Genomic DNA, 8,331 nt, shown 5'->3' with positions numbered 1-8,331 from the left:
TCTCTTGAACTCCATTCTAAATATGGCATTATTACTTCGTGTTGGTCAAAATAGAAAATTGACTCTCTTATATTCATAATTGAGTAAAGTGCTTGTGGCAAGTTATTCAAATTACTTGTAGCACTTATTGAGGGGGAGTTCACTCTTCTATTTTGTGTTGTTGTGGACTAACAATCTCTTTTAGTGATCTTGTAGTCCTAGGTATGTAAAGTGGATCCTTGTGATGTCATGACTAGTAGAGTAGTGATACAAGCATAATGACTATCATGTCGTGTATTGTCTTAGTGGAAATCTTAGTAGGCTCAAGGCGAAGGTATGTCTTTACATTCATGCATTGTAAGTGCATCTAAGGCCCTTTATATGCTAGAGTGTGCATTTGTGTGACATAGGAGAGATGTTTTTCAAAACCTATAACTAGCATGTGTAGGTGCTGTGAATTTAAAAAACTATTTGAATCTTGGTCTTTGTGACCTAGCCTTGTCATATGATGATTATAGCTCTCCTTGATTGTTTGATTGGCTAATCACACATGACATGGCTTTCTTAAGTCCACATTCTACTATGTCTCACTATATCTCTCTCAAGTAAGCAAAATCATGTTTATGCCAAATATTTGGAAAAGAGAAGTGCTACTCTTGGCATTTGGATAAGAAAAGTGGTCACATATAGATTGGATCAAGGACATATGTTGTTTTGGATTAAGAAGTGACAGTGAAAAGTTTTTTTGAATTGAAGAGATCCCGGTTTGGAGCAGTTTGGGCACAACCCGCAAATACCGGATGTGTCCGGGACCAATAATGGACGTGTTCAGTATCCGTGGGGTGGTCAGGATAAGTTACCCCTTCGTCCCTAGTCTGAGGCTCATTCTTTCTTTCCCATCCACTTCGCCTAGCTATGCCGCCGCTCGCCCTCCTCTCGCCCTTGCGCCTGTGCTCGCCATCGGCGGGCCCCTCTGCGCCTCTGGCCAACCTCCCATCACTGCACTCCTCCGCGCCCTCGCATTACCTTTCTCCATGCCATCCTTCACATCAGCATCACCTTAGCCCTCAAAAGTCACCGTAGCAGCCCACATTTCCTCCTCGAAACACAGGCAAGCAAAAGAATGAAGGAGAAGAGAAGATAGAAGGATTGGAGTGCCCCTATAGCAAGGATCAAGAATCTTCACCATGGATTTGAAATCAATTTCAAGTTCTTCAGCCTAGGTATTTCAAAACCCAAAACCCATCTGATCCACTCATTAGTGCCTCATTTTTAAATTCCTTTGGTCAAGATGCTGCATTGGAGGTCGAGAAGCCATGGTTAAAATTTGGATTGAATTGGAGATGAGATTGAGCGTGAGCCCCTAGTTAGGTTTGCTATGCACGCGCATATCGGACGTGTCTGGTATTCATACCGGACGTGTTTGGTATGAGCCAGCAGTGTAGGTTTAGCCGCAGCCTTGACTCAATACTCATTGATTATTGTCTCTATATGTATGATTGTTTGTCTAAATTAATTTTACAAACCTTGACCATGGATGGGATAGGTGATTGTGAGATTTTGGATAAATAATTGTATATATATATAGATGATGATATAAGAAATATTGTTTGGGCATGTATATGAGATTCTTTATAAATTATTTTGGATGCAGGGCAGCAGCCATGAGTGGAAGACAGGAGCCTAGATCCAAGCATAGGCATGATCCAGCATTAGAGAAATACAAGAAGGCAAGGCAGGACTTGCATCCCAGATTCAGTCAGCAGGAGCAGGGTAGCAGCAGGAGACCCTCTAGAGCCACTAGGGGTGCTCCATAGTATAGAGAGAGTGGTGATGGTGATAGCAGCCCCTCTTCTGATGATGAAATTGAGGATTACAGAGTTGGGCACAGGAAGAGGAAGAGCACTGATAGAGATTCAGTCAGAGAGTTAGATGGTGGTGACAGCTCTAAGGAGATAGAGGAGGAACATCAGGCACCTCCAGTGCACCACCCAGGTCAGGGCATACACTATGGCCTTTTTGAAGTACATGCTCCGGTTTTATCCAATTATGTTGTCAGAGTCAACTACAAAGGAAAGGGTATGACTGAGAGAGCAAGAGATCAAAGGAGGATTGATCCTAGAGGTTTGCCTAGGATTTAGTATGATCATCACTTTGGTACTTGCTAGGAATCCTATGGTAGCCAGGTCTCAGTAGATAGATTGGAAATATTTTAGAGAGCTACGGAAGTCCTCCATTGACTATGCTATTGGCACTTGTCACCACACAGGTGTATACACGCTCATGGAGTTTGTGCATGATTGGAACACTAAAGTCATCGCACAGTTCTATGCCACTTTGTTTGTGGAAGAGGAGCCAAGGCGTATGCATTGGATGCTTGAGGGCTAGTTGTATAGTGTAGACTATGATGCCTTTGTAGCTTTTCTTGGCTTCTCAGAGTAGGAGCTTCAGAGAGACATGATCCACACAAAGTAGGTGTTACCTTATGAGCAGCTTGCCTACATGTACCCACTAGGAGGTGAGAGAGGAGCAGTTGGGAAGGTAGTTGGTCTTCACCTTACCTACAGGTACCTAGACAGGATGTTTAGGAAGACCATTGACTGCAAGGGAGGAGACAAAGGGAACATTGCTGATTATTCTATAAATTTGCTCCATAGGATATCACTAGGTGCACAACCATTCAGTCTTTTTGATTTTATTTGGTTAGAGATCAAGAGTGTGGGTGAGAGGCCCCTTAAGGGCTGTGGATTTGCACCCTACATCATGTATATGATTGAAAAGGTCATAGGACACACATTTGAGTATGACAAGAAGCATAAAGTCATAAAGATAGTGGATGACTTAATAGAGGTTGGAGTACCCCCACTTGGTCTAGGGGGAGCTATAGAGGCAGATGCACCTGAGAGTGGTGCAGTAGCAGCAAGAGCTTCACCTCCACCACGTGCTCCTTCACATTCTTCTTCACGTCATCGCAGTCCTCCTTCTCCTATTTGTAAGATGTTCAGTGCTATATTTGGGATGTGTAGAGACATCTAGACCAGGCAGCAGAGAGAGATGGAGGCTAGGAGGAAGGACACTCAGACTCTAAAGTAGATTACTGCAAGACTTTAGCTTGATCCTCTTAGGTCTCCACTATCAAATGAGGTAGCCAGTGAGCCTGAGTCTAAGGAGCAGCAACAGGCCAGGTACGACAGAGAGTTTGCTGAGTTTCTTCAGCAACAGGAGCAGCAGCAGCAGTAGGCACTAGAGCACCCTGACACTTTACCACTATAGACTTGTGTGCCTACTCACTCTCAGCTACGTCCCAGTACTGTAGATGAGTATGCTTCAGACTGGTGGGGTGACCTCATAGGTAGCTTCAGCTACTACGGGTCTAGTAGCTATGACCCATCTGGTGAGGGTGGTTTTCACCCACCTGGTGCTCCACGCTCAGATGGTGAAGGAGAAGGCAGAGACAGAGATGAAGATGGTGATGAGTGATCACAGCTTTCAGAGATAGCTTGCAACCCCTTTGTGCTTAGTATGTCATTGTTGGACTTTTGTGGTGATGGATGACAAAGGGGGAGAGAAGCTTCAGGATGTTTATTTCATTTGCTTATCTTTGTACCTAGAGATATGTACTGTAGTTGTAGTTTTTGAGCTTCATTGATGTATCTTGAGTATGAGATAGATTGTATCATGTGAGAGATGAGACTTATACTTATGCTTTTTGGATGTATCATTTGACGCATGTGACAATATAATCTATCTTAGTGGTTTGTGGACTTGAGAAAATGTGTAATTAGTGCTATGTGTGACATACATGTGTTGTATTTATTTTCATAAGGACCATGCATGCTAGAATGAAAATGTTTGATGTGATGCTTTTATATTTATTCTTGTGTGATATATCTTGTCATATGCATCATGATTTTACTTTATCACACACACTTGCACCCCACGAATGCAATGATTTAGGGGGAGTCTCCTATATGTTTTAGTATGTGTAATTGACATTTGAGGTCATTTTGTGAATTCTAGTCATAAGCACATATTAAGGGGGAGCCTCTCATAAATCATTGAACCCAAAAGCTTAAATGTTTCTATCCTTCTGTAAGTTTTAATCAAGTTGTCATCAATCACTAAAAATTGGGAGATTGAAAGTGCATCTAGCCCTTTAGTGGGTTTTGGATGATTGAATGACAACGTGATTAAAGGTATAACCCATTTGTTAAGTGTGGACAGGTAATAGACTATCTCACAGGTACTTAATGAAAGCGAAAATAATGTGTTGTTGTATAAACAATCTAGTTCAAGCACAAGACAACAATGCAAATGGAATTCATGCAAAGGCTTATTTATTGTGGGATTTCCATGTACTATGTGAAAGCAAGCACGGTAAGAATTAATTAATGAGACATGAGGGATTGCATATGGAGTGGTCTCATATTTGAAGCTTGCTAAATTGAAATGAAAAAGATAACAATACAAATGAATGGATGATTCAACACAAGATGTGACTTGATGGCTTGAGATGGTGAAGATAGCAAGGAAAGGTTTCGAGGTACTAAGCAAGGGTGAAGGGCAAGCGGTGGCTTGGCGGCCGAAGAACCTAGCTAGGGTGAAGATTAAAGTACTTGCATTTAGTTTATGTACTAATCAAGCTAAGATGGTCATATTGATGTGGAGGATCAAATCTATGTTGGACAAAGTGTTGGAAGTGACTTGATGCATTTGGAGTTATTCATATTTGATGAATGGAATCAAGTCACGTGCTCAAGATGGCTATGCTCAAGTGAAAAGATCAATATCAACATGTTGGCACCCTTACTTGATGAAGATTGAAAGAGATGGCCTCATTTCAAAAGAGATCAACTCAAACAATATAAATTCATTTTTCCTTTGATCTCAAGTTTAATAGGTATGCCGTACTATTAAGAGGCATACATCATGTTGATAGATAATTATTCGTAAGTGCTCATGCCAACCCATGTGAGTTTTGACTGTTTAAGAGACAAAAGAGCTAACTTTTTTTCCTGGTCTAGCTAATACTGGACGTGTCCGGTATTTGCCCAGCCACGGTAAAATACTTCATGTTCTCGGGTTGGTCCATTGGGAGTTCCAACGTAAGTCGAGAGTTTCGACAGTCAGGATTTCTGACAATTGTCGGGAGTTCCAACGTCCCAACACCTAACTGACTTGGAGAGTTAACTTCCTGGTCACACCGAACGTGTCCAGTATTCTACCGGATGTGTCCGGTATAGTAGGCCAGACCCCAACGGCTAGTTTTCAAATGAGCTGAGGGTCGAGAGTTCCAGCATTCATTAGGAGTTCTAACACCTCACATACTTTAACTCAGTTACTGTTGGCGCAGTGTAAGTCATACCGAACGTGTCTAGTATTGCCCAACGGCTAGTTTTTTAAAGGGGCTATAAATACCCCCAAGCCTCCACTTTTGGAGGCTGCTGATTCTACTGGTTGCAATACACATTTTTTAGCCTTGCCAACTCTCTCAAACCCTCTCTTAGTAAGTGTGTGATCCAAATTGCCAAATCCATTAGTGGGTTGAGAGAAAGTCAAAAAGAGAGCAATCCAACCATTTGAGCACTTGTGCATATTGTCAATCTCATGATGTGCATTTGTTACTCTTGGACTCTTCGGTCCTAGATGGCTAGGCGTCGCTGGAGAGCACCCAAGAGATTGTGGTGTGCCTTAGAAAGTTTGTAACGGTCGATTCCGTCGTCTTGGAATCAACTAGTGGAAGGAGGAAAAGGAGTTGGAAAAGACTCTAGCTAGAGTGACCTTCATGGTACCCTCTAGGGCTGACCTTCGCTGGGCCGTATGCAACCCCCTCAACGGAGAGTAGGACTCGAACGAGTCTGAACTTCGGTAAAACAAATATCGTGCCTCAATTTGCATTTCTTTCAATATTTATGTTGCTCCAGCTCTTGTACAGGTTCTCTATGTATCTTGTCATCTCTAGTAGGTATCTGTAGTTTGGTTTGAAGATAGAAATTGAAAGGAGTAAGTTTTTGGCTGTTCCACTGAAACCATGTATACCGGACACGTCCGGTATATCTACCGAACACGTCCGGTATTAATTCCTATGCCAAACTTAATTGCATTTTGATTTAACTCTTTGGTTGCAGGTGTTTGGCTCCCTAAACTTATTTAGTATCCTTTATATACTCTGTGGCTAACTTGTGAGGGGGGTTGTTCTATAGAACACGTGTATACCTGACACGTACGGTATTTGAGCTCAGAGCTAAATTTATTTGATCCGTGTTCTAACTCTTGTATTGTAGGTTCTAGGTTCCTAGGATTATTTAATATTGTTTATTTACTCGTTGGCTAACTTGTGAGGGGTTGTATTACTCTGATTAGGAGTTTCCACTTAGAAACTCCCATTACTAAATCGTTTTCGCATTTAAAGGTGTTAATTTTTAGAAACGCCTATTCGCCCCCCTTTAGGCGGCTTCCTAGGTCCTTTCAATTGGTATCAGAGCAAGGTTCTCACCTAAAGCTTCACCACCGTGAGAAAAGGATGTCGACACCTATCGAGTTGGAGCCGGTGCTTCTCCAAAATGATGGTTCAAACTTACTATCTTGGTCATTACATGTACTCAATACTTTTTAGGCTATTAGCCCTCTTGTTAAGCATATTATGGATGCAAACATACCTCGTCCTATAGTTGATTGGAGCAACTACAAAAATTTGTCAAAAGAGGAAGAGATATGTGTGCAACTCAATGCTCAAGCTATTAATATCATGTTGAGTACATTGAGTGCAAAGGTTCAAGATGAGGCAATCTTCAATGGACAACCACCTTCGGAGAGTGCTCATCTCATTTGGACTAGGCTTGTTGAGTTATATGGAAAATCCAAATGTGATGATGCACTTGAGATCGAGTCAATGGAAAATTTGTCCATTGTATCTTCATGCAGCGAAGATGCTTCACAAGACCTTAAGAGCGCTGGGCCAGAGCAAGAAGTGCAAGCAGCGCATGACCTACTATCCGGTATGGCTGAGACAATAGACCAGCAAGCAACTGTTTGCAATGATGCTCAAGACCGGTGGCGACCAAGTGATGAGTCAACCTCAGTATCTCAAGATTCTCATCACTTGTGTCTTGTGGCCAAGAAAAGCAAGAAGAAGAGTAACAAGAAAGATCAAGAAAAGGAGAAAGCACAAGTAGATGATCAAGATAAGAGTGATGTTGAATTTAAAGACAACTACAACCTTGATCATCTCAACCGCAAAGACAAGTTCATCATCATGAAGATAGTTGAAAAGAATGGTGAGCTAGAGGAAGAGAATGAGAAGCAAGATCAATCACTTCAATGTCAAGAAATGTTTCTCATCTCTAAGTTAGAAGAACTAAAGGAAATCAATGAGAGGTATGAAAAATTGTCAATTGAACATGCTTTAGTTACTAACTCCTCTTCTAGTGTTTCACAACTAGAGAAGGAAAACTTTGAGCTCAAGGCAAGGCTAGATGAACTATCAAGCAAGTATAATGTGCTACAAGCAAACTATGTTCATCTAAAGTGCTCTCATGAGAAAGTAGTAGAATCAAGCATCATGCTTGAGGTGGCTCATGAGGTTGTGATCACATCGGTAAAATTTTCTCAACCTCTCACACATTCACTCACTAGTACACCATCTCAATTAAATATTTCTTGTACTAATGAGTGTGCTTATCAAGCAAGCCAATCTTTGATTAAGCTAAATCTCATAGAAAACATAGAGTTCAAAGAAGAGGTGGAAAGATTAAAGAAAGATGTGATTCGGTTGAAGGGTAAGGAGAAAGCACAACCTTCTCAAGATAACTGTGATAACATGGTGAAGAAGCTTGAGAAGGGTTCAATCCTTGCTTCCTCCAAAGCCCAACAAAAGAATCACATTTCAAGCAAAGCCAACACAACCAAGAGCAAGAAACATGGAAAAAGGTTATGCTATGGTTGTGGATTATATGGACATGAGTGGGCTATGTGTCCACATAAGAGTTGGGCCGACAAGTGTGAAGCGGCCGAACAAAAGGCCTCAAACAAGTTGGCCAACCAAAAGAAAAGTGATGGACAAAGCGCTTGTCTCATATACAAGAAATTAGGGTATCCTACCAAGAAATGCCCAATGTACAAAGAGGCAAGAAAGGAAGCCCAAGTTGCAACAAGAAGATGCTATGGATGCAATGAGATGGGCCAATGTCCATACAAGCAAAACAAGCATAGAGCAAACAAAGGCCACATATGCTATACTTGTAGAAGAAAGGGGCATCTAAGCTATGAATGCCCAAATGGTAACACTCCTAAGCCGAACACATTTGTTTATAATGATATGCTTAGGAAGACCACGAATGGAGTTAGCACTAG

This window comes from Miscanthus floridulus, chromosome 8 (assembly GCF_019320115.1).
Source record: "Miscanthus floridulus cultivar M001 chromosome 8, ASM1932011v1, whole genome shotgun sequence".
Lineage (NCBI taxonomy): Eukaryota > Viridiplantae > Streptophyta > Magnoliopsida > Poales > Poaceae > Miscanthus > Miscanthus floridulus.
This window is presented reverse-complemented; position numbering follows the sequence as displayed.